Source organism: Dermacentor albipictus, chromosome 4 (assembly GCF_038994185.2).
Source record: "Dermacentor albipictus isolate Rhodes 1998 colony chromosome 4, USDA_Dalb.pri_finalv2, whole genome shotgun sequence".
NCBI lineage: Eukaryota > Metazoa > Arthropoda > Arachnida > Ixodida > Ixodidae > Dermacentor > Dermacentor albipictus.
Window position 1 is genome coordinate 158,866,776 of NC_091824.1, and position 25,964 is coordinate 158,892,739.

The following is a 25,964-nucleotide window of genomic DNA, read 5'->3' on the forward strand; positions in this document are numbered from 1 at the left end:
ACCCCTGGACGGTTGGCCATTATCCATGCAGGCGCTACTCAAACATCGCCCCCATCACTCGTCGGTCCACAAGGCTGTGATGGCACTTTAGTGTTCCACGAGGCCGACTGTCCTGTGTGAACGCTTTCGACTTGATGGTGCCCTCCACGCGCATGCGCGAACTCAGCGCGTATTCCCCTTCCCTCCCTCCCTCCCTCCCTCCCTTCCTCCCTCCCCCCTCCCTCCCCCCTCCCTCTCTCCCTCCCTCCCTCCTTTTCATCTTTATATTTCCTTTTTCCTTTCCCCAGAGTAGGGCAGTCAACCAGACAGACTTCTGGTTAGCATTCCTGCCCTCTCCCTTTCTTTCCTCCTCCTTTACGAAGGGAAACTAAACGATCCATTATTACTTTTTGTGATTGCAAAAAGGGTTGTGTTGCATTAATTGAAGACAAATTAGAACTTCTGGCATAAAACAAATCTGGGGTGCGATCGAGCATCTTTGTTCGAAACACGTTTTGTTAAGCTGCTACAATTTCATTTCATTTCATTTATTTTACCCTCAAGGTACATAGTACATTATAGAGGGGAAGGGCTAAGGGAATACAAAGTAAACATCGGTAAAAGTAACTCAAACAAAAAAATAATTATAAGAGCAGTAATAATTCTAAATTTTGAGTTGACATCCGATGATAATAAACAGAGGTACAAAAGATACAAATACAAATGTGATGTACACAATGGTAAAGAGATTCAAAAAACATAATATGTACAGTAGATTTACAAAATGCATTGTTAACTTTTTGATCATGATGCTGATGAAAACTGATGAAAACGCTGCAATAGAGAAAGGTACATACACATAGGCAAGAAAAATGGTAAGTATATTACAAAAGTTCGTTTTCAAGTGCGTTTCTAAACATAAGTGGATTAATTATACCTGTTAATGAAGGGGATAAGCTGTTCCAGTCTTTGCTAGTCATAGGTAAGAATGAATTTGCGCCCATGATAGTATTGAAATGAGATATGCTAACCTTCTGATTATGATCACGACGAGAAGAAATGAAAGGTGCTGGCCTGATCCAAAGAGTGTGTAAAAAGGTGTTATGATTATAGATTTTGTGAAAAAGAGAAATGCGTGAGTGTTTTCGGCGGTCGGATAAGAGAGGAAGGTTTAATAAACATTTCATGTGTGTTACGCTTGCTGTCCGATTGAAGTTATTTAAAATGAAACGGGCAGAACGGTTTTGTATAGCTTCCAGCGTATGTATTAGTGTTGAATGCCAGGGATCCCATATTGATGAAGCATACTGAAGCTGCGAGCGAACGTAAGTGGTATATAGTAATTGTTTTAATGATGATGGCGCACGAGAAAAATTTCGGCGTAGGTACCCTAAAGTGCGGTTAGCTTTGGACACTATGATATCAATATGCGATTTCTAAGACAAATTGTTAGTTATGGTCACTCCTAAATAACGATACGAGGTGACACATTCAAGTGATATATTAGTGAGAGAATAATTTGGAGAACTAGAGTTAGTACGAGAAACCCTCATAGTTTTGCACTTCTTAATGTTAAGTTGCATTTTCCACGTGCTGCACCAATCAGTTATTTTATTTAAGTCGGTTTGTAGGGCTTTTACATCGCAGTTATTGGAAATTTTGCGCTATATCACACAATCGTCTGCAAATAAACATATTTTTGATGAAATATTAATAGGTAAGTCATTAATGTATATAAGAAACAAAAGTGGGCCCAGGACAGATCCTTGAGGGACGCCTGAGCCGACAGGGGCTAGAGAGGAAGTACATTCATTAGCAGAAACAAACTGAACGCGCGATGTAAGGAAGCTACAGACCCACTTAAGTAGTGTAGGGTCAATGTTTAAAATGCTTAGTTTGTGTAAGAGTAGAGCATGACACACCTTGTCAAATGCCTTAGCGAAGTCCAAAAAAATACGGTCCGTCGTGAAGCCTGCCTCAAGGTTAGAGTGTAAATCGTTTGTAAATGTGAGAAGCTGTGTTTCGCAAGAGAATTTCACAATGTCTCAAAGTGGTCAGTATGGAAAATTTGGGGGGGGGGGGGGGGGAAAGAGCAGCCAATCGGCAAGCGGTGAACTGCCCGGAAGTTTACGCCCCTCATTCGTCGTCTGCTTGCAGACAATGTATACTAGGAAACGAGATGTTTCTCATCTTTTAATGAATAAAATGTTTATATAAATGTATTCTTCGTTTCCAAAGCCTAAATACGTTCTCAGATAGTAATACGTAAGACTAATAAAATTTATAACTATCAGTTTCTCTGCGAGATTGGTAGGTGGTGTCGCGCACAGCGAGAACAAAAAAAGAAACAAAGAAATGAGGGGAACAGTAGCGCACCTTTCAAAAGACAACAGCATTCGACTGACACCCGATGATGGGGTCGAGTTCGCCGCAAAACCAACGCAGTGTTTGTTTCTAGAAACGAAAGCTACGCCGGAATTCGCTTTTTTTGCCATTTATTCAAAGGCATGTCGCATCTCCAACTGCTCTGTTTTCTCCTCGAGCAATGCCAGCGCAACAGCCGAAGCTCCCATTGCAAGTACCATTTTGTCGACTTAGACTATGGATTGGATCCGAATGGTTCATTCCGTAGATGTTGTCGCCGTTTGGGTCCTGTCCAATCCACCAAACGTGCCATGCGAAGCCGGTCTCGTAGTGAGCGCATGACCGCTCGAACTTCATACCTCTCGTCAAATTCTGTTCCTTGCAGACGACGTGTTCGGTTGCATAATGATTGACAGGAGCGTGTCGTCATTTTGAAGCCACCAAAAACGTGACCGTGCCAATCGCGCGCGGCACCAGTGAACACGCGCTCCGAACAACGAACCCTGATCGCGCCCCTGCTTGCGTCACCACGAGAAGCTATATCCACAGTTGCAACATTCTGATCTCGTTCTGTATATCTCGTTTCAGTGAGTAAGTGGAACATATTTGCAAATATCTTCCACTGAGCCCTTACTGGGCCCTACTCGAATTGAAATTGAGAGTGTTATACATATTGTAGCAGTGGCAAAATGCTCCATTGCAAGCGCCGATACTTAACGACATTAGTTTACATGTTCCATATATTCCATCTTTTGCACTTACAAAATAAAACAGCTATAAATAAATAAATAAACAAATAAATAAATAAATAGAGACAGGATTAGGAGTGCATACATACGGCTTGGTGAGTCAACCTCTTCACATATTTCTTCGAATAACATTTCAACCCTTGCACTCTCGAAGACAATGCTGTACTTTTATCAGAAAGAGGAAAAAGAATGTGTACGCGTTACATGCGAGAATAATTTCTTGGTAACGTCGAGAGCGAGGAGGTATGTCATGATAGTGGGAGAGTACACAAAACAAATCAATTGATACGCGCATGCGTGACCTTTCAAGAAGTGTCACAGTTGTCATACTTATCGTTATCCATGAAAGCACAACCTGATACGGCTGGTTGCAGCATTTTTGAGTTCGCTGAAACTTCCTTAGTGAACAGTTTGCATGTACAACCAAAAAGCCTGCATGACATCGTTAATCATGTGTTTCATGTACTTCAATACAATACATTGTTTGTGACAGTGTATTTGTTCGAAAATAAAGACTCGAAAGAAAACGCACCACAGCGGTAGCGTAGCCATCACAGTTCGCGTCATCTTGCTTTGTTTCCACCTACGTCTGTTAAAGAAAAGCCGTAGCATAGAAATAGAGCTGAAAACAACGCACTTTCTTATTCCAACTGAAAGCGCACGTGTTTGTGAAATTTGAGTATGCGCAAACTACAGGAGCAAACGAAGACGTGCAAACAAGTTCTGTCAGCTCTAGAGAGAAGTGCTGAACGCCGTGCACAATTCCGCACGACATCCGAGTAAAAAGCTTGGTTTTACACATGTGCAGCGTTTGTAGTTTATACTGCAGCATCCACACAGGAGTCACTGGTATGGTTCGAGTTAGGTTGAGCTGCAAGTTCGTGGAGCTTAGGTCTCGGATATTTGTGGCCCACCACTTGGAGTACGTATCTGACAAGGGATCCCTCGGGATGAATAGAGCACAATAACCTTATGCACTATCAATAACTCTTTGCAGTTTACCGCACGCATTCGGTTTTATAGGCACAGTGCCGACTGCAAGCGCTAGGGCTAAAAGGCGTCTGGCTTTGTGGAAACTGTGCTTGGGTTAGTTTGACGCCTCCAGCTACGTTTCGTTAACACTCTATTGAGCTCACGAGCGCTAGGAGTACGTCAAATTCACTAACATGGCGAACAACGCTGTGCCACGTCGTCTACTATTGCTGATCCCTATGTGTCACGCACTGCAGACAAAAGTGCTATTGTCTGGGAAGGACGCGAAATGGAAGGCCTTTTTTTACTTGTTGACGCTGTTTAAGCCCGCAGGTGAACGTGCCTGTTACCTCATCGGCAAAAGCGACAGTTGAAGGCAAATACATTCTTTATTTTTATTGAGCGTTCATGTGTACCACAGCAGCACCAAAGCAAGAGCGCTACTGGACGACTGCTACAACCAGTATGCACCGTGAAAGTTGTGACATAGAGCAACTGCTGATGAAATCCCAACTACTTCCTTAGTGGTATTAGAAGTGCCGTTAACAACAAAACTAAAGGAATACAACGCAACTCTTTAAAAAATATATTAATGATATTCCCAACTACATCGCTCCATCGGCGATAAAACTGTTTGCAGACGGCTACATGTATACCGCAATATGCTATAGACCCTGCAGATTACCAAACGCTCCAGTATGATCTTGACCGTGCGTCTGAGTGGAAATAAGTAAAGCATGAAATTGAACAGAGACAAATGTAAATCTATGAGAGTGTATCTTCTTTTGCTGTTACATCCCTACAAGTACCGTGGCTTTCACGTTATACAGATACCCTGTCGTGGCATAATCACATATAATTCTTTACTAGCAAAGCTAACCGAATGCTTGGATGCTTTTGCTGAAACTTCAGCACCGCAACTATTTTACCCAAATTAACGCGGTACAAAACCGTTGATTGCTCAAAACTAAAATATGCCTCCGCTATCGTGGGCCCTGTCACATTAATCTATGAAATTAAAAGCGTTCAAAACCGCGCGACTTGTTCCAAACTTACCAGTTATTGGCACTACGCAAGCGTTACGTATATGACAAATGCTCTATACGTTTCTGCGCGTACGCAATGTTTTCGCTCCTGGCTTTTTCAAAGAATCTGTGGCGTGAAAAATCAGCGATGATGATGAGCCGCAATAAACAGGAGTGCATCTTTACTGAGCAGGAAGGCCCTAGCTGACGGTCATTCCTCGGCGGATTAATATCTGCCACCTCGCGCTGGCCTCACGTAGTCTGAGCCGCGCGCCCGCTTCGCTTCCTAGGCAATGGCTTGTCCCGATCCAGCCGCCGTTCTCCTCATCTTCCTCGGCGTCGATGCTGCTACAAATCTATCATTCTAATCCGCTTTTAAAAGGTTCGATTTTCCTTCACCCTCCCGCAAACATTTCACCTAGGTCAAATCATAGTTTTGAAGTTGAAGTACCTCCCCACTGCAGGAACTTGTTCAGTCACTCTTGTATCCTGGGGATATTCGTCCACAGGAACCACTTTCCCGCCTCCATAGATTTCAACAAGTCAAGTCAAGTTCATTTGCAGCAAGACTGAATCAGAGGTTCTTAGACGAAAAGATGTCGCAGACATCTTGAGAGTGCCCAAGGACCCATTAAACAGCAGCGGGCAGTTGGCAAAACTAATCGCCTGAAACACTGTACAAGCTTGTGCCAACATTTAAACTGAAATAGAGTTCATGCAACGCAACCCTTTTAGTGTACAAAATAAACACTTGCGAAAAGACAACAAAAATAATTTTATACATAAAATGTATTATATAGCTAGAAACCAAAAGATGTTGGTGTTCGAGCGGTTCCTATACGTTTAATAGCATAGATCGCACACGTTTCTTGAATTTACATTCAGGCAGTTCAAAATTGGTACAAGTTAAAAATTTGTTACCTGTTGCTGGTATCTGGTACTAAAGAAGACAGTCTCTCTAGCTTGTACTCGAAAAAGAACCGCGTATCGATTGATTTCGGAGAGTGTATCGGGGAGGGAAGCTATCAAATGAATGCTGATAAAATTTGTTTTTCTTTGTATAAAGTAGTAATTTATATGTATAAAGATTACTTGCTCGAGTAATATCGTGATTTATAAACAGCTGATGAGTATTTAGTTCGCGAGGGTGCCTACAAAAATTTTCAGATAGTCCAGGAACCTTTTTCTGCAATACCTTGAGTCTGTTTAGGTTTTGAGGAGACGTTTTTGCCCATACTAGCGCGCAGTAAGATAAGCGAGAGTACAAGTGGGCGTAATATTTAGCCATAACGATAGTAGATTCGATAACCTGTACAGTCAGCCTGCAGTTCTGCCTAATTTAGAAGCAAGCTTTCGCACATGGGTATTTCATGACATGTTTTCCTCAAACCAAACACCTAGAAATTTTAGCGTGTGAACGCACTCTAACGTTGTGCTTTGAAAGGAGAATTTCAGGTTAATACATGGTTTGTTAGTAGGCCTAAAAGTAACGTATTTTGTTTTACTTGCGTTTAATGCAAGTTTGTTTCAACACTGCCGTGCAGAATGCTTTTTACCAACGTCTTCTGCATATGTTGTATTTGATTGGACGACTCTTCTCTTTAGTGCCTTCGGGCCTTTGAAATGCGGCCGCCATGATCACTTGTAGAACCGAACCAGAGACCGCATTCTCAGCATCATACCCGGGTAATAGGCAGAATTGTTTTCCCACAGGCACGGCATTGGCAAGTAGCCTACAAAGTTAAAAAAATATTTTTCCAGTTATTGACGATATGATCTCTGGAATAGGATCCCTGTCTCAAAAAAATATGGAATGGAAATGCGTCATTGGTTATACTTAATCGCTGTTACTTAGATAATACTTATACATTGTGCACATTTCAGCGTAACGAAAAAGACAGTTAACACACAGAAGGACAAAATAAATAGTTTGCTTCGATAGTAGTGATGATATCATTAGGCGAAATAAAACAAACCGTCTATGACTTCTGCAGGTCAAAAGAAACGACGGCAGAAGATGTGGAGCTCCACCCGTCTATTTAGAGAGATCATAACTCACCCTTTAACTGCTGCATCGCGACAAAGTGGGCTGCACTGCGTCTATTACTGTAGCCTGAATTGGGGTTCTACGTCAACTGAGTCCAGTATATGTAAGCAGCAGATCCAGCAGAGGCCATTCTCCGTGTACGATTCTCGTCCGCGAATTTCTTCCGCCTGACAATGAGAAAGCAATCCTGTGATTCTGCAAGAAAGGAAATCCCGGAAGCAATTTCGCCGGACGTTCTGGACGGTGTTGCGCATCCTTTAATTACAGAAAACGACGCAGTGTGCTGACGAAAGACTTACGAGAACCGCTTGCTTCACAATCGCCGACGCTCCTCGACGTAATCTTACCACTTGTCTCAGCGGGTTTCGCAAGGCCCCGACGTTGTAACAGCGCCCGAACTCGTTCTTTTGCACTACGTAGCCAGCTGTTCACTATATTGAGGCATAGGAGAAAGAAAGACAAGAGAGAAAGCAAGGAAACGAAAGGCATGGAACGAGCGTCCGATTTGCTACCACAGACTGGGGGTAAAGGGAAGGTAAATAGAAAGAGGAATAGAGAGAGAGAGTGAGCGCCGAGTGCATATAGGAGGAAGAGGACGGAGAAACAACGTAGGGCAGGATGTTTAGCCAGACGCGCGTTCGGTCTGCTGCTCTACACACGGGGAAGGGAATAAACGAATAAAAAATGAGGGAGGGAAGTGCTAGCAGTGCACATTCGTGGGTCTGCCCATCTCACCTACACTCGATCGCCGACGTAGTGGTAGTAAGTGGCCGTTTATTTTTCAATAAGGTAGGCACAAAAGTAAAATAAAGAAATTAGTGATGACAGCAGTGTAAGTGTCTAGCTACGTATGTTGGGATCTGAAAAGCGTTAAGCAGTTGGTTAGCAGTAGCAGGGAGAGAGAATAGACTAAGCTTAATGCACGATGTGCTAAAATATAAATAAATAAATAAATAAATAAATAAATAAATAAATAAATAAATAAATAAATAAATAAATAAATAAATAAATAAATAAAAGCCGCTGTATATCCAGATGAAAAATCATAGTTCGCTTCACAGACTCCAGTCAATTTCAGAAATTGTATCCGCAGTGTAAGGGTGATGGGCAGACTAGCGCCTCTCTCGTGCAGACTTTTTGTTGAAGTTACTGCCGTTGCGACAAAGCTATGGTTGGAGAATATGAAAGGTCTGTATGCAGAAAGGCTCTGTTTTTTTCTTTAACGTCTATACAGTCCTTATGAAAAAATTATGAGGAAGAGAGAAACAGACTACGACAAAATAAGAGTATTGCTGCGACGAAATATAGGGATATCAAGCATGGCAGAATACAACAAAATGCGACAAAGTCGCACTTGGGACAGGCTTGTGGTAGTCGTTGCATTCGAATACGAGGAAATAAATCAGGCTGAATAACACGGCTATAATAAAGGAAAGTTCCATTGTATCTGAAGACGTGAAGGCATCTCGTGGAAGAACTTATAAGCAAGCTCACATGAACACGATACTCAGGTGACTTTTTAGACCACACAAGATCTTTAAAAACTGCCTGTGAATTCTAGTCATTGAACTGGATTACTCAAGATTACACGAGAAATAGAAATGCGTAATCGACGAAAAATTGCTCTTTACTATTTATTTAGTTACATTGTGGCACACTGGAAAGACGGGAGATGGAAATGCAAGACGATGAGCAAAACGAGAACAAGGCGAAAGCGAAAGCCAACGTTCGGACAAGTGGACTTATCCACTTGTCGTTGGCTCTCGCTTTTACCTTGTTTTCGTTTTGCTAATCGTATTGTAGCACATTGCAATATGTGAATTGCAGCCGGTGAGATGGAGGGACTTATTCACGTGGGAAAAATTTTTAGAATGCCAGCAGTTTCGAGATGATCAATCCCAAAGTGCGCAACGAAATACATGGGCGTACCACCTATTTTTATTGCGATGGCAATTATATGGACGCTGCAGACGCATTTCTGCTGTCGGTGTGGACGTCGGCGTCGCCGTGAGCTCCGTATAAATTTCAGTGGCGATAACATGGTCGTCGCGCGCCGTGTAGTATGATGTTCGAGTGAAAGCGTGTGAAGGTGAGCCGTCGATCGCGACCCAATCTCGCGCACGCAACGGCGGAAAGTGGTTAGGAAGCGCGCTGCCTTCTGTCGCGCGCAAGGCGTCGGAGGTAAAGTAGGGGGGGAGAGGCATTCTACTTTTGGCGTACCGGTCGGCCACGCGCGCCCGGCCAAGCCGCTGCATCTTGAAAGCCATCTGCGACGGGTACAGAGTACGCGCTGCGCTGTCCTTTCGCGATTTTGTTCGCGTTGATGCAAGCGGCTGCACGCAGGTCAATTCGCTCGCTGCCGCTGCCGCTTTTCCTCAGCGCAGCGTTTTGACTGCGAGTTTCCGCGGTCATCAAGTGAGATATATTCATGTTGGCTTGTGCGCGACTGAGAGCATGCTTGTTAATTTATTTAGTGTGCCCATGTTTACAAGTTTATACGGCCGATAAAACTACTATCGTCACTTCGTACAGCTGTCCACTAATTTGCTATCGCAATCGATGCTTCGCCTTTCGGGTGAAACTGCGACTTTTTGTGCTTCAATGCAGCAAGCGGCGGTTCGAAAAAAAGATGTAAATGGTAAAATAGGCAATTTTTACTTGCAAGTTTCGCGGGGAATACCTCGAAACCCGTGTGATTCTTGGAATTAGTTTCGAGTTGGCTATGCCTTGGAAACTCACCTGGTACAATTCGTTAATTGAAATGCGTGCCGTAAAACAAACAATTGAACAGGTACATTGATTTTTCGTCAATTGGTCGATTATACATTTCGATTTCTTATGTGAGTAATGTCGACAGCTTCTAGTAATCGGTGGAGCTAACACCTAGTTCTTTACAACTCGTAAGACTTGTCTCTCGCTAGGACGGTGACCATAGCAGCCTCAGGCAGGCTCTGCTTAATATTCTAAACCGTGAATTACTCCTTCTGTGTAAGGCTCTTCAATAGAGTGCTTATTAGTAGTTTTTACTAGGTACTTAAGTTCACGGAATTGGAAGTTCGATTGCTTATAATTGCAAGAGGCTTCAAGAAATGTTTTAGGCAGCACCGCGGGTGACCGGCTCGCAGATGGGGGTCGAGGATTAATAGAAGTGCGAAAGCCGTGCGAATCGCACAATTGGCTATTGGCTTGAAAGGCAGGCTCATTGAAGAAGAAGACAGTCGCTACGAGAACCTTAATTAAGCTTACAGTAGAAGGTCAAGAAAATAAATAAATAGTTGAAAAGTCCAGGTTTTGTAAGGCGATGAGCGATTCTATAGGATAAAGTATTCTAGAAGGAATGTTAGCTGTACTGTAGCTGATCGGACCATCACCGTATATTTACCGTGAAGTCCGCGTTTATGGGAGCCGTTAGGATTAAGTACCTAATTTTAGTCGAAGAATTGCGCAGTCCTTCGTAATAAAGCGAGCTAGCAGAGCATAAGATATCGAAAAAGAGGAAACGGCAAAACGATAAAAGACACATTTGAATTCAGGCTTGCATAGTGCGGAGGGCGGAGTAGAACGATCGTAGCAGTTCCTTCGTTATATTAGGTGCATAACCGCGCATTTTAATCCGTGAAGGTCCCGGAAGCTGCTCTTGTGCCAATTAAATGGGTCCGCTCAGAAGCCGGACAATCGCTCCAGACCATTACGAGCACGCCGTACGAGACCGCCACGAGACGGAACGCCATCTCTACGACCACCACTTCGTGCGACACGTCCGATGAGATGCGCTGTGGGTCGGCAAACTGCCCATATACCCTAGTTAACTGAGCCAAGAGGCTACATTCTCGGTGAATTCCTGTCGGCAATGCGATCACTTTGGCGAGATTTTGCTGACTCGGCACCGGAAGCGTCGGCGTCAGGCGATAGCACTTCTTGCACAGTGCGAATCATGTTATTTTGGCACTGTGTGAGGAAGCCTCACTGTGTTAGGCTCGTAGACGCCAACGTGTTTGGTGCCAAGTCGGGCGAAAGCATGTCTATCCTCCGAAATGATCAACCGAGAACACCGCTCCGGAATGCGTGCCTCCCGAGAAACACGTTTTGCACTATGAGTGAGTGAGCAAATATTCTCTTCGTTATATCCTATAGAGCGTTGAATCTTGTAGCTCAGGTTTCGTTTTAGCCGTAGGTTATCTCATTGAAATAAAGCGTGGTCAACCAAATTTTAATGCGTTACAGTTAGGAGTTTTAAAGTGGAAAAAGTGTATGTGCCTAAAATGTGGGATAACGGTCATGTGGTAGAAGTAGAAAGTTGTAGAGGTAAAACGAGGGTCTCAAATCAGGCGACATTCATGCCTTCAGGTGGCATGTGTGCGTTTATTGACCAGTTACCTTCATCTAAAAAGATCACGTACTCTTGACGGCTGGTCCGCAGCTGCCGCCAAGGTTTGTGAGTGGTGGCGCAGGCTAACACTCCCAGCGTTAGTTCTAGTAGTAAAACAGGAATATCCCAGCAGAAAGGGCATAGCGAAACGGCGCCGTGGTATCTCATTTGGGAAGAGCATCGCACGCGTAATGCGAAGAAGTGAAATAGTTCCCCACCTGCGGCCAGTTGTTATCTCATTCATTTTCATTTTAGTTAATTTATAATTTCCTTAATTCAAATTAGTAAGCACAACCTATTTCCCCTATGTCGTCCTTGGTGTCTTTGTTTGTTGGCTTCTTATAGTATGATTAATAAAAATAGGGCTCCTCGGTTCTCTTTCTTCTCGTTCATCACATAACGAGGGTCTCCGATCCGGCAGCATTGATGCCTTCAGGTAACATGTGGCGATATATTGACCAGTTTTCTTCGCCCAAAATGACCACGTACTCGTGACACCTGCGGTAGAAAGGATGTTCCGCATCCGACGCCAAAGTTTGTGAGTGGTGGCGCTGGCTAACAGTCCCAGGGTTAGTTCTAGTAATAGCACATAAATACCCCAGAAAATGGATGGGGGAACGGCGCCACGATAGATCGAATGGTAAGAGAATCGCATACGTATATATATATATATATATATATATATATATATATATATATATATATATATATATATATATATATATATATATATATATATATATATATATATATATATATATAATGGAGGAGCGATATGTAACTGATGGTGGTCCGGTGCAGACCACCGTCAGTTGCACTTTCGCTCCTCGATGAGGTAGGACGTGTGTAGAGTGAACTTCACAACAACACTTTGCAATGTTTGCAATGTGGTGAACGCGTTTTAAATCAGGGATCCGGGATATCAAAGAGGTGCGAAGTAATGCTCACGCATTCCTCTAGCATTGACCGCAATGTCGTCACTGATTTTTTTATTTACTTCATTGTATCTGATAATGCGCTATATCCATACTTGTTCTATTGAAGTACGACTGTATATTGCTGAATTTCACATCTGTCATGACACTGTACTTATGTGCTGTCGGTGGTTCCGAGGGCTTATAGACTTGAAATGGCTCCATGTTCCTTTCACATGCCGCTGTTGTTTTATTACTTCGCCTTATGTGCGCTTACGCAATTGCAACGCCATTCGAATAATATATGTCCAGTTACGAAAGTAAAAGGGCGGGGCAACGCACATGTAGGTGCACGAATGGAAGCCACGTGAGGAGCTTCTGGCCTCCCAAGTGCTAGAGTAAATGAGACGCCTATGCCGAGTGACAGCTAGCGGGGCCAAAGAACGAAATTCTGAGAACAATGATGACTCCCGAGATTGAATTACGTGATGAGTAGAGGGCAGTGCGTGAGAGCCAATTACCATGTCCCTTATTTGCTGCCCACCGCAAAGACTAGCGTTCTTGGACGTCTCCATGGTAACGAAGGTCACATTAAAGGCAAACCGAGTGGTCGTCCCATTCATGGCAGGCAAAGCAAATTTTCTTCTGTTGATTTCCTATTTGCCGTGTCGAGATGGATCTCAACGTGAATGCGAGACAACTAATGGGTGTCGGTGAGAGTCACCTACGCAGGTAACCTACATGAAGGCACAAGGAACAGATGTACCAAATGCAAGCCTTACTTGACCATTACTGCCTAATTACCTCGTGGGATAATGCAATTGACACCCCAGAAGCCCTGAAAAGGATCGGGACAGACAGACGGACAGAAACTCAGACGGACAAACGGACAGACGGACAGAGAGAGAGAGAGAGAGAGAGACTTTATTTAGCCGTAAGAGACTACGTTGTCGTAGTCGCGGGCCGCGCCGGGGGCGGAAGACCGTGATCTTCAGCCCTGCTGTAGGCCCTTTTCACAGCCTGAAGCTGGACTTGAAGGTCGTCGCTCTTGACGGCTTCTTCCCAGCCTTCTTGCCTGTTTAAGTTTACGGGGAGAAACTGTTAATCATTATATAGATGGCAGCTAGTGCATCGACATTTGAAGAAAAATTTGAATATTCATGACAACCTCGAAAAATAAAGTTGGTGTTATGGAACGCAGGGTAGTAATACATACGTAAAAAGGCTGCAGGTTTTCATACATACATCAAACATGTAGTAGGTTTTCTCCTCAACTGAATACCTAAATGCGGGTGCATTATCTTCAGTGGTGTACGAACGTAATTTGATCAAAGGGATGCATGAGTATGCATATTTTTTTTTATTTTCCTTTGCCGTCATGCGACCACCATACCATAGATTAACTCACTTAGTTTCCGCTTATTCGTGCCGTCCTTTATACGTAAACTCAGCAGTGCGAAAGAAGCTTCTTAATCTATAATGCAAAAAAGCTACACACGTTGGGCTAACCAGCGTGTCGTTTGTTAACACACATATCTTTGCTTGCGCTATGTAAGTGAAATTCAAGTGATCTTTTTATTGCGATATCATAGGCAATTATTCGATTCCAGGGTGCATTAGCGCATTCCGCGCTGCTGGCGCCGCCATTGTTGTGCGTTCTCGCTCGACGGCGCATGTAGCTGCAAAAACGTTGAAATAGAGGAAATGCACCGTCTAGGCTCAATCGCCTCGTTCGCAGAGCCAGGACAACGTTCTGCGTTCCGGTGTTGGCATGAGCGTTGTGTGCACGCACTGTATAAGCACACTAGTGCTCCTGCTGACCTGCTTTCTCTCTCTCTCTCTTTTTATATCTCCACTCCTTCCGCCTGTGCAGGATAGCCAACCGGAACTACCTCTGGTTAACCTGCGCGCCTTTCTATACAACCTTTTTCTCTCTCTCTGCTGACCTACTGCTGCAATGGTTTGAGTACAACTGGAAGTAAAAATGAAGCTAACGTTACCTAATACTTCGCTGGGCGCTACTATGGCCGGTGGTTTACCGTCGGTCTTCTCCAGTCAAACTTACGTGCACGTTACAATTCTTACTGACTCTCAAGCAGCCTGCCGTAGTTACGCCATAGGCAGAATATCTTCCATCACTCACCGATTCCTCAAACATATGTCCCAACTCCCGGACGTTGAAATAGTATGGACTACAAGACATGAGTGCCCCCGCGGATATCAGCGTACGCACTCTGTAGACTGAGCTCATGCCACCCGAGCGCCACAAGAGAACAAAGCTGACTCTATGAAGCCCGCACCTTTACAATACAACGTCACACTAAACAAATGCCAATAAATTTGATACTACAACACCACAGATTGAACAGATAACTCGCACCTCTACACAATACGCTATCACCCGAAGACGCAGTAGCATGGCGGAAATTACAAACCAACACATACCAACATAAGCATACTACACGCAATACACTCCACCCTGTATTCATGCAAATTCCCCATTTGTAATGACTACGCCTCCCTCTGTAACACCTTATTGGCGTGCCCCAACGTACAGGCAGCCCCGGAAATAGGCAAACCCGCACCCGAGCAGAGGGAGGCCGCGCTGATAAGCTTGGACCCTCGTGACCAGCAAGAGCTGGTGCGGCGATTCCAGGGACAGCAAGCGCCGCAGGAGCCGGACCGATGCCTCCTATAGAGAGCAGGTCAGTGCACTATGCTTTATGACGTCATGCTGCATGATCCAAAATTTCCATAGCCAAGCCCGGTGTCACGAGAGTGGTGATGTCGAAATCAGCGCGGCTTTCTCGGAGAGCATCCACGTTAGATTCCCTCCGTGGTAGTCGGGCACGGTAGCATGACGTCACGGATTGAAGTGCACCCGCCATGCGCTATCTAGGAGGCGTTGCGTGCGCTGAGGGCTCTGCCCGCACGAACAGGAAGGCATTTGCTTGTTCTTTTCGAATATATATATATAAAGAGGGTTAACCGAGGGGCCCGATTTTTATTATTCATATCCGAAGAATACCGAATATATTCATAATTCATATTCATATATTCATATTCAGAAGAATATTCATATACCGAAGGTGGGAACCGAAGGTTGTGGGTTCGGTTCCCACCTGCGGCAGGTTGTTTTTCCATCCACTTTAATTTCCATTAATTAACGTTTCTTTATTTCATTTATTAAGCACAAGTAATTTCCCCTATGTTGTCCTTGGTGTCAGTGTTTGTCGGTTTCTTCTGATATATATATATATATATATATATATATATATATATATATATATATCCACTACCTTCGGCATCGGCCCACTCCCCATACGTGGGCCGATGCCGAAGGTAGTGCAATGCCGGGCCGACCCGCGGTAGAGGTGCAGTTCGCCATTAAGGGCCCCACATACAGATCTTCTCTGGTCATCCTTCTTCACAGAGTGGAAGCGCACTGAGTTTTCTTTCCTTCCCCCTTCTATCGTGCAACATCGGGATGCAATTCCTGCAACGCCAGTGGCGGCCTTTCTCATCACGATAGTGTTTTGAGACGCCTGGCAGCTGCTAGTGCACTGTTCTTTTTACCATGCTTCTACACAACAGTAGTTGCCTCACGTGCTGCGTCTCGCCAACATATTACACCCGAACACCATCAGAGGAGTTCAAGCGCAACGTTGAATCTCGCTATCGCTGTCACTGCTTCGCCCTTCAGGCGAGACTGTTAACTTCTTCTGTATGCGCATCGTTGTATGGGTATTTTAACATAGTCTACTTTCAGAAGCCTAAAAGAAGACGAGTATTGACTTGATTTTCTCACTAATTTGATTTTCGCATCCAGCTCTTCGTTATAAACTTGCCATCGGTTCGTTAGGTTTTATGGCCTCGAGAAAAATTTTAGCTATCAGGTGCACCATATTGTAGGAATATACAACAACTGATCATTCGGAATTCTATATTGAGTTTCTGAGTATTCTGAACTGTATATTTAGGCTTTTCCACAGACCCATTTTGGTACGCGTGCGCTGCTGCTGGAGTCAATTCGCGATGTGATGCCGAACAGCGGAAAATCACATCCTACTCGAAGCGTGCGTTCACGTAGGCTTTTGCACACCACAGGCTGCGGTATACCGTGTATCGCAGCTAACGTTAGCCAAGCTGTTGCCATAGGAAGAAAAGATTAAAGAAGATGCTATGCAAGCTACAATTATAAAACCCCACAATGGTCAGACGTTGCAGGCCTTACGACCAAACACTGTAGGTCTTAAAATCTTATCTAGCACAGTGTCTCCGAAATCTTTCTTTTTTTCGTTGAACAACTTGGCTAACGTTAACTGGGAACCATGCCCAACTACCCCGCGCTGTAGCTAAGCGGCTATGGTGTTGCGCTACTGAGCAGGAGGCTGCGTGTTGAATCCCTGCCGCGGCGGCCGCATTCCGGCGCATGGGGGCGCAATCCAAGAACGCTCGTGTACTTAGGTTAGGCTGCACGTTAAAGATCGCCAGGTGGTCAAAATCATTCGGGAATCCGCCGCTTCGGCGTGGATCATAATCAGATCGTGGTTTATGCCGCGCAAAACCCCAGAATTAAATTTAACCCAGCCCCGGTGTCCTTTGTGTCGTGCTTCTTTTTTAATGTGACCTTCAACCATAAGCTTTCTTTTTTTCTTATTTGCGAGCACGAAAGTTCAAGATACGCACCATTTCTGGGTGTAATATCCCACCGAAGGCCTGATAGTCGCAAGCATGTGTCTGTCCTTTTGTTTCTCTCGCCGCGATGCACGTACTGCCTCGTGGCCTTGACTGTCGCAAATCAAGTTCAAAGTGCGCCATGAAAAAAAAGAATTGTGGTGACGTTTTTATGAACCTCGGCTGTGCATATTATTTTGAAGTTATTCTATTTTGACTGCTCTTGTGTCCGTATGGAAAAGAAAAAAAAAACAACTTGCAACTGATATTTACCGCCACCTTAGTGGTATTGCGTTCTATATTTTACCGCACCCTGCTGCCAAGCGCACTTGCTCTTTACTTTATCTAGAGTCAGTGAAAAAATGCCAAGCCAGCATAACTTGAGCCGCGTCGTCTACACGGAAGGCATCAAGAGCAATAGTGTATGTTCACGAGTATCTGAGTATATGGAGTTAGCAAGCATCACTTCGAGCGAAAAAGAAAGCGCCAGCACTTCAAAATTAATCGGAATATTTTTGTATTCGTAACAGCTGCAGTGCATAATGTAAGAGATTTGCTTTTCTCTGTCTCTCTCCGTGCGTGTTTGAGTTCGTGCGCGTAATTGAACAGCGCCTCATTGGTTGCAGTGTACAAACCCACCAGTCGAACGCTACGCCTGTTGCGAACTCATGCATGTCATGAGAAACCTGTGAGCGAGTCATTTCTGAGCTATATTTGTAATCGAACAGCGGGGCTATAGAAGCAGTGATAACGCACAGCAACGCACACGCACATACAGAAACACACACACACACGCGCGTGCACGCACCCGCAAAATTCTGGTACAATGCAGAATGTGTGCGGATTTACTCGTTCGCTTCGCGATACCAATCAGGTGCGCTGTTTTCACTGAATGTTTTTGTTTTCTTAGCCGAAAGACGTGAGAAAAATGTGGGCGTTCTTTAAGGAATGGTTTACAAAAGGCGAGGAGTTGAAAGGCTAAAACTTACTGATAGTTTCACTGTAGCGAAAGGCCCGTAGGGTTAGATACGGATTGACTATTTTTCGGTGGCCTAGTATTTTGTGTATGGTGTTTCTAGCTTGCATAGTATATTTTACATCTAGACCATAGTTATCCTTCGCTTTCTTCAGTGGCAGGAAAATTGGCAGTATTTTGTCGCGGTGAACGGCGAACCCACTGCCGATACTCTGTTTAACAAATGCTTAACCTGCTTCCACTTATGCTGCTGTGTACTGTGGGTTTACTTTCTGTACATGGAAGATGGATCGAATGCTTATGTTAATGGTGGTTCACTGTCCAGCCAACAAGTCTGCGTAAGTCTCAGCACTGCATAGTAAATCCATGCTACATCGCTAAACGCTACTCTCTTTATTCATTTTATTTCTCCTTCAAGTGGGGACCTAGCAGGAGAAAAGGGATTAAACGTCAAAGACAGCTTCATGCAGTTCACTACATCAGCTTTGAGTATCACAAATCATTCAAAAGCCCGTCCTTTTTTCGGCCCGACGTCTTTAGACACGTATCAAATGTATAAACCCATACTAGCGGCCCTCACAGACGCTGGAGCCAGGAAAGAACTCGCTATTGGCGTTCTTTTCAGTATGGGACGCAATGAGAGTTAGTGGGTGAGCAAGGAACCGACACGGAAGCATGCTGCATACCGACACGGTTATCTGTGGAGTCGGTAGTGGCGCTCGTCCTGTGAACCCCGTCTACGTACGTAGCAATTTGCCCTCTGCGTGTATAGTAGCAATGTGTCACCTACTAGCGTAACAAGAACTACTCCTACGATTGTTATCGGTAGCGGGAATGTTATGGCATTGGATAGCACCATTCGCAATGCGACACTGCTGGTTTAACTGGCATAAGCCGCGTTCACTTGAATGCGACAGTGGCGCATTGACATTGTAGCGCATCGCATGCATGTAAACGGTGGTAATGCGCTTGGAAGACGAGTAGCATTACTGCTATTCAAAGCAACTAGCCCAACAGCTTACTTTTCTAATGCGTCAAGTGTATTGAAATGGGTAAGTCCACTTATGTGCGTAGTGCATGTAAACGCTGGCTTATCGAATCGAGGGAGCGAGTGAAATTGAGACGGCTGCCGGCGTGCGCTCTCCTCGATCCACCGTAAACAGGTTTCGGCTTGTTCTGGACGAAGGCGGATGCACCGTAAGTAAACGCTGTCGCATGGTATTACAATGAAGCGCTAAGAAATGCGATATTTGCTACTGTTGCATTAATACATAGATTTAGAATAGCGTTTGTCTCCTTATATGCACGTTAAACGCAAGGACCTTTGCGGGGCGCTATACGGTGCGCGTCCCTTAAAGACTATTTAGTTTAACGTGCGGTAGCGCAAACGCAAGGAATACGTTAGAAGACAGGGCGCTGCCTTGTGCCAAACGTGTCCAAGCCAAAGGAATCCATTAGCAAGAATCCTGTTGTTGCTATGCGCATAGAGTTTCATACAGTAAGAAACTCTATGGCTATGCGAACGCGTCTCGTTTAGGCCTACGGACGCTGGAATCGCCGAACGTTCAAAAAAAAAAAATTGGACGCACTACGCGCTCATAACTAGCGTTTCAGGTGAGTTTAAAGGAAGCGAAAGCTCATTTCAATAGGTACTGGCGATGAATGAGAGTGAGAGCGTAGCCATCACGAAGATTCACGGTGAAGCGGGAGCCATGGGTGCTCGACAACGATATTTCTTTGCGTCCGTAAACATTACGAAGGTGAAACTCGCCAAGTAACGTATGATATCATAGCGCACGTAAACCACAGAAACCCAATAACGTTCGGAGCATGCGCAGTGAGGCCGACGCTATTTCATTACGTACGTAATGCGTTTATGCTCGTTTGCAAACGCTTAACTAAAACTGTCTAGTCTAAACGCAACTCTAGGTGACACCTTGTAGTACGTTGTATGGCATCAGAAAAGCTGGCAATTTATTCGGCGCCACAGAGAGTACAGTACCGCAGCTTGAAATGAGGCAAACGGTCGAGTATCTTAGCCTCAGTTTGCGGCTGGCTTTAGTAGACAAAAGCAACGCCGATTATAGACAGTTTGTAAGTTCAGGCATGCTGATCAAGATGATATAGTGAATGGCGGAGGGGGTTGCATAGCTAGGTTAGCACCTACCGACGAAGAGAGAACGGAAAAGAAAGGAAGCAAGACGAACGATAGATTGGAAAGAGAAGCTGATAACCAAGTCAAGCGAACCCTAGAGCTTTTGAGCCATTGGCAGAGATTGATTAGCTCGCACCAGTCCACGGCTTTGCCATTGTTCAAGCCGATCCTCCCGGTGGATTTATGTGGACAGCTGCGGCAGTGATCAATGCTCTATCGCTGCTGAGAGCCAAGAAATGGAGGGGATGGTGTGGGAACTATGAAGTTCCAGGAAGGGAGGGTTCCTATAGCAGATAGAGAGCAAGAAAGCCGCTAGACAACATCAAATGCTAATCAGCATCAAAATATGTTTAAAATCCCGTCAATAGATGTGGAGAATGTGTCGCATACTCTGTCCGTTCGATTAAACATTTCATGCAATGGAGTTTAGCCACCATTTCTTGGCTAGGGACAGCGCTGCTACTTCAACAGATACCTGCTTAAATTAACATTTTGCTCTTTATATCACTTTACTTTGCGCAGATTAACTAACGCCAGAAAAGCTATCAGCTTATTGCTGCTGCTCTTCTGATGTCGTGACGTCAGATATGAGCCTTTATTCACCAAATAAAGTAAATAAATGATGGGCAGAAAGCATATGTAGACACAGACAAATTTATATGTATAGTTCCTTACTGGGGGTTAAACACTGTGATTCGCGAGTAGCGCTTACAGATATGCCAGTGTCCAACATAGGAGCACGTGTAATTTTAATGCCTCCACATTATAATACCGCATCAATGATTCACTTGCACTATTTCTATTTGAGCAAATGTTTTACTGAGCGCTCCTATATTTTAGAGCGCAGCGCTTAGGCGCCCGGCGTAACCGAGCGAACGAGCACAACGAAAGATAAGAGCGAGTGCGGTGCGCAGCGGGGGATGAATAAAAGCATTGAGAGAGAAGAGGCACGAGGAGAAAAACGGAGAGGAGGGCATGACGAAAGGGCGAAAGGAAAAGCGTAGTGCCGCGCCTGAGGGGCTTTGTGGCGATGCCTACGAGATGGCGCCAGAGTAGCGCGCGTAGTCTCTGGGTCTGTCGGCGGCGGCGGCATCTGTGAATCGCGCCCACGCGTCACGCATGCGCTCGCACTCGCGTTCTCCACACTAGCAAGGCAGTCGCGCCACACTTCGCCGTTTGCCGCATGAGACCGATTGTAGGCGCCGGCCAATATAGCGCGAAATGAAAACACCTATGGAGCCGCGCTCAAATTTCGCATTAGGGAGCATCATAATCGTCGGTGGATTTTTCCACTGTCGGTTGAGATGCTGACAATGCTTCTGCGCATGCGCATTGTTCCAAAGAAACAAAGTCATGTAGGAGTGAAGCATCTGTCCCGTATGTGTATATTTTTTTATTGTCATGACAGAAAGAGTTAAGATGTTGCTTTTCAGCGCAAGAAACACGAAAAAAAGAAGAAAACAAATCTTGCGTTTTGAAAAACTTGTTCGTGGTCTGCGCAGGTGAAGCGGCGTCCTATTGAGTCTTCGGCCTCATAATGGTTTCCAAAAAAGCCCAGATGACAAAAAGCTGTACATAGAATACAGGATGACCTTAGTTCTAGGTTCTAACGTCGTGACAATCACGCACATATGTAATTAACGTGCACTGACGCTATCCTAGTTGCAGAAGTTTGGAGTACATTTTTCTGCTTCTAAGTCATACGTAGCACTCTTCAGCTGATAGTGTTATGGATGCGTTTAATGTCAGCATACTTTGAGTTGTTAAATGCATTCGCAAGCTGTGTCGTAGTTCGAGACGGATGTTGTACAGATACTCCTAGTTTCAAGTTTGTGGAAACTTAATTCAGTGTGTCAACTGGTCTGCAATGACGGTGTTTCACTTAACAGAGTTTCCTTTTCTGCAGCTGCCCCAACCACTTCACATTCTTCTGGAGTTCCGCGTGCTCGTACATCGAGCTTGATTAGAAAGGGCTGTGCCTTCGCAACTCTGTCCTGTGCCCAAACATAGTACACGCTGTCTCTGCAGGGATAATAAATTGGAGGGCATATCTTGTAGCAAACTTGGTGACCGGCGCGCGTGCTCGCGAAGCTTTGCAGCCAACTGGGTTTACGAAATTTGTCACGAGGCGGCCGAACACCGCGACTTCGAAGGAAGTTTCGCTCGCGCATCCCGTGTTGTTTGAGAATTGGCTCTCGCATCGAACGCGTCTCGAGGTTGACACAAGTGAGAGAAGCCTGCGTCATGTGCCCTCTATGTTGTATTTTGGTCTGCTTTAACCCAAAGACGCTGTTTCTCTCAAATTAAATAGTCCGGGCGACGGAGATGGTTTAGCAATACATTGACATGTCATACTTGTCCTCATCATTAGGCACGTAGCTCGATACGTTCCATCAAGGACACAATAAAGTTTCATCTCTCTGAAAGTGTTACCGCCGCTGACACCTCGGACAGAGAGCCGTTTGTAAATAAGGTTGCCTTCTCCCTCACTGTCTTACTCGCACTAAGATCTGCTGTCCTGCATGTTGTAGTAGTAGCGTTAGGGCGTCTTACATTTCGAACTGTGCAAGCTGGCGCGCTGCATCAAGGGGCACGAATAGGTTGTAATAGTTACTCGGAAAGGTGCTGCACAAACGTGTTTCAATTATTTCGAAATTGTCAGAGTGACCGCTAAGAAGTGCCTCGATCAAGGCACGGAGAGGTGCAGCGCCCACATTTCGAAAACAGCTTGTTTCTCACCAGAACTCATAATGGAAAACGGGAGAAGCTGGCGCTGCTTTGGATATGCCTGTTCAAAGGCATGAGCTATCTTTGTGGATAGGCCAGCTCAGGATTGGTTGATGGTTTAAGGCCTGCTTACAAGTCATATGTGCCATTTCTTGATGTATTTAGCTCGAACAAGGGCAAAACAACCTTCATGTACTGCAGAAGCGGTCGCCTCCTATCATCTTTGCAGAGAGGCTGTGGCGTAGTGGTTACGAGTAAATGTGAACCCCATCGCCAGAGCAATGCAAGCTACTTCTCTGCATTATTCGACGTCACAAAAGCGTTTAAAATTTTATGTATTTATTCCAAATACTCTCAATGCTATTGTGGCATTACATAGATGAGTGGTGCATTTGCGGTACATTGTTGCGGATGTTGATTTTGGACGCCGATTGGTCGGCGTTGCTGGTAGTAGAGGAGGAGTGGTAATTCGATACGGACAACGCCTTCGGCGCGATTGAGTGAAAGCGCGTGGTGGTCTAGCAGTTATGGCATTTTAAATACAATAGAAGGATCAACACGGCATTATATGTTCGACGGATTCGCAATACTGGTATGTTTTAGGTCAAGGGTAGTATAAAAAAACTTGTGAAAAAGCAAACAGAGATGGAATTTTTTTCTTATTTTTAGTTAATTCTGCAATAGATCAGACAGTTTGGGGGAATATATTGTTCCTGGCATAATGGACGCCCAACAATAATAAAAAAATAAGAAGAAAACAAAAATAGGCACAATGGTTTTTGATGCCCGAAAGAGTAAAATTAAGCGGTTGGGACGGACATTCTACGTTAGCGAGAAGTATTTTACCTTGGATTTAAGAATATTCTGACAAGCTGTAGTTTTTATGAGACTGTAGTAAAGAAAATCGTCGGCGCAAAAAAAACAAACAAACAAACATTAGAATTCTATAGTTAATCCGCAATTAACGTATTTAACAATAAGAAAAAAAAAGAAAGCTCGCAATTTATTGTTAATAGTTCTACTGTTGTGCGAGAACGAAACACAACAGGATAATTCGAATCGTAGGAGCCAAATTAGGAGCTCTGGATGGTAGGTGTCGAACCCTGTTACCTCAGCACAGCAGCCCGTTACACTACCCTTCGATCGAGAACTGTACCCAGTAACCCAGCTGGTAGGCGGGGAAATGGTTAGATACAAACATACCCAGATACAAACATAGATACGAACAAAAATACAAATATAGATGATACATAGCCCGCATAAGTGCGCCAAGTGTGCTCGAAGAAAGCTAACGCATTAAAAATGTCCTACTTACTAAGTCACACTTTTGTAAGAATAATGTTGTTGAGCGTTAATTGGCTTAATACGTTTCGGTGAATATTCTTGCCTCATCTATTTTGTATTGCCCTTATCCTCTTTGTAGACAGGCTCGATTATATATAAGAACATAGTTGCAGAAGTGTTCCGCATACTATATAACACCTATCTGGATCAAGACTACGAGTGTACTGGAGGAAAACATCAACGTGGGCCCTGTCAACAGCTTAACTAACGAATCGAACTGGTTTTCTTTGGAGCGTTAGAGGCCGAATAATGCGAGTTGTGGATGTGGAAGTCAACAATGAGAAAACGCTTTTGGTGTGATAATTGGTAATATTCATGAAGTAGGCTTTCGTTCTACAGTGAACGTGAAATAGGCTGACGATAACGGGAAACTACGTGCGCAGGGTAGAAAACAGGTCAGCACTGTTGTGCTCCTTGCCTTTCCCTTATCACTTTTGTTTCTTTCGCTCTCAAGTTACCCATACAATTATCGTATCACTTTGAAAGCTTAAATCAAATGGTTTACGGAGAAAAAATAATAATGATGCAGCGATATTTCAAAGGACACAAGCGAGAGATATATGCGGGTCTGTTTACCATTAGGTCCTGTATTTTGTAGGCTGCTTCAGGAAATACACAGAGTCTTGATGTTTTATAGCGTAGCATTATATATCGAGTCTGTAGAATAATTCAATGTGAAGCCAGAAAGCCACTTTACCAATTCAGGGCGAGAATGCGCAGTTTAAGCCCTTTGTGTTGAGCTCGGATGACAGCGGTTGTAGCTGCCGTCCGGAGTAGACAGAGAAAGCTTTCTATTAAACATTCAGAGTGTTACCGTATTTTTGTCCACCTGCTACTGTGATCCTGAATACATTGCCAAACGATTAATTTTTCGCGATAACAGTAGGCGCACCGGCGCAAAGCATTCTACGAGCCTGGCCACTTTCGCCGTTCCCCATACGCCATACGTAGGAAGGAGGCGTTAAACCTAGGCCAGAAATGCCTAAGCCTATATTAAAAGGGAGATCGCAAGCGGTGTGAGACGCCCTGGCAAACATCCGACTAGTGAGGATGGATAGCTACTAAATGGGATCCAAAACGAGAGCATGCATTAAAGCGAGGCAAAAAAATCATGCTGCAAAAGCAATGCAAGTACAGTATACGCTAAGTACGTATAGTACTCTCCCACAACACCCGATAAAACAGATTAAGCGGCATCTCCCTGAACGGGAACGGGCGAACTTATGAGTAGCATTGTACGGCGGTCGGCGTGGTTCAGAAATTGTATGCTTGGCAATGTAAATATGTACTACGTACTCCTCATCCGTATATAAATAAATAGCGCAAACTACATCAGCATAACCCCTACACATTCCGCATCACGCCGACTGCAATATAATGCTAAGCATATCTTGGACAGTTCCAGTTTAGGGCGGTCCCGCTTAATTTTTTAAAACTCGCACTCGATCGAGCAACCGTTCTGGCTGCGGCGTTTAGTGATATAAAGTGTGCGTCGTCCTGCGAGATGGCGTATTTTGAGATAAGTTTTCGAAGTGTCATGTCCGAGACATGGCTGTACAAGGGAAATCGATAACGTTGGACCGAAAGATTCCGGTCAGAGTCACTTTTGCTATATAATCTCCGCTAATTTAACGTCATTTAAAGTCGCGTATATAGGCGGAAGTTT

The 25,964-nt window shown here is 44.5% G+C and overlaps 1 long non-coding RNA gene across 1 annotated transcript in view; it reads left to right on the top strand.

The window, feature by feature from the left end:
• LOC135915778 (uncharacterized) overlaps positions 1 to 25,964 on the top strand; it is a 500,939-nt gene that overhangs the window by 193,997 nt on the left and 280,978 nt on the right. The window contains exon 3 of the long non-coding RNA XR_011514131.1: positions 14,977 to 15,124. This is a non-coding gene — a long non-coding RNA (uncharacterized lncRNA). The remainder of the gene's footprint in view (positions 1 to 14,976; positions 15,125 to 25,964) is intronic.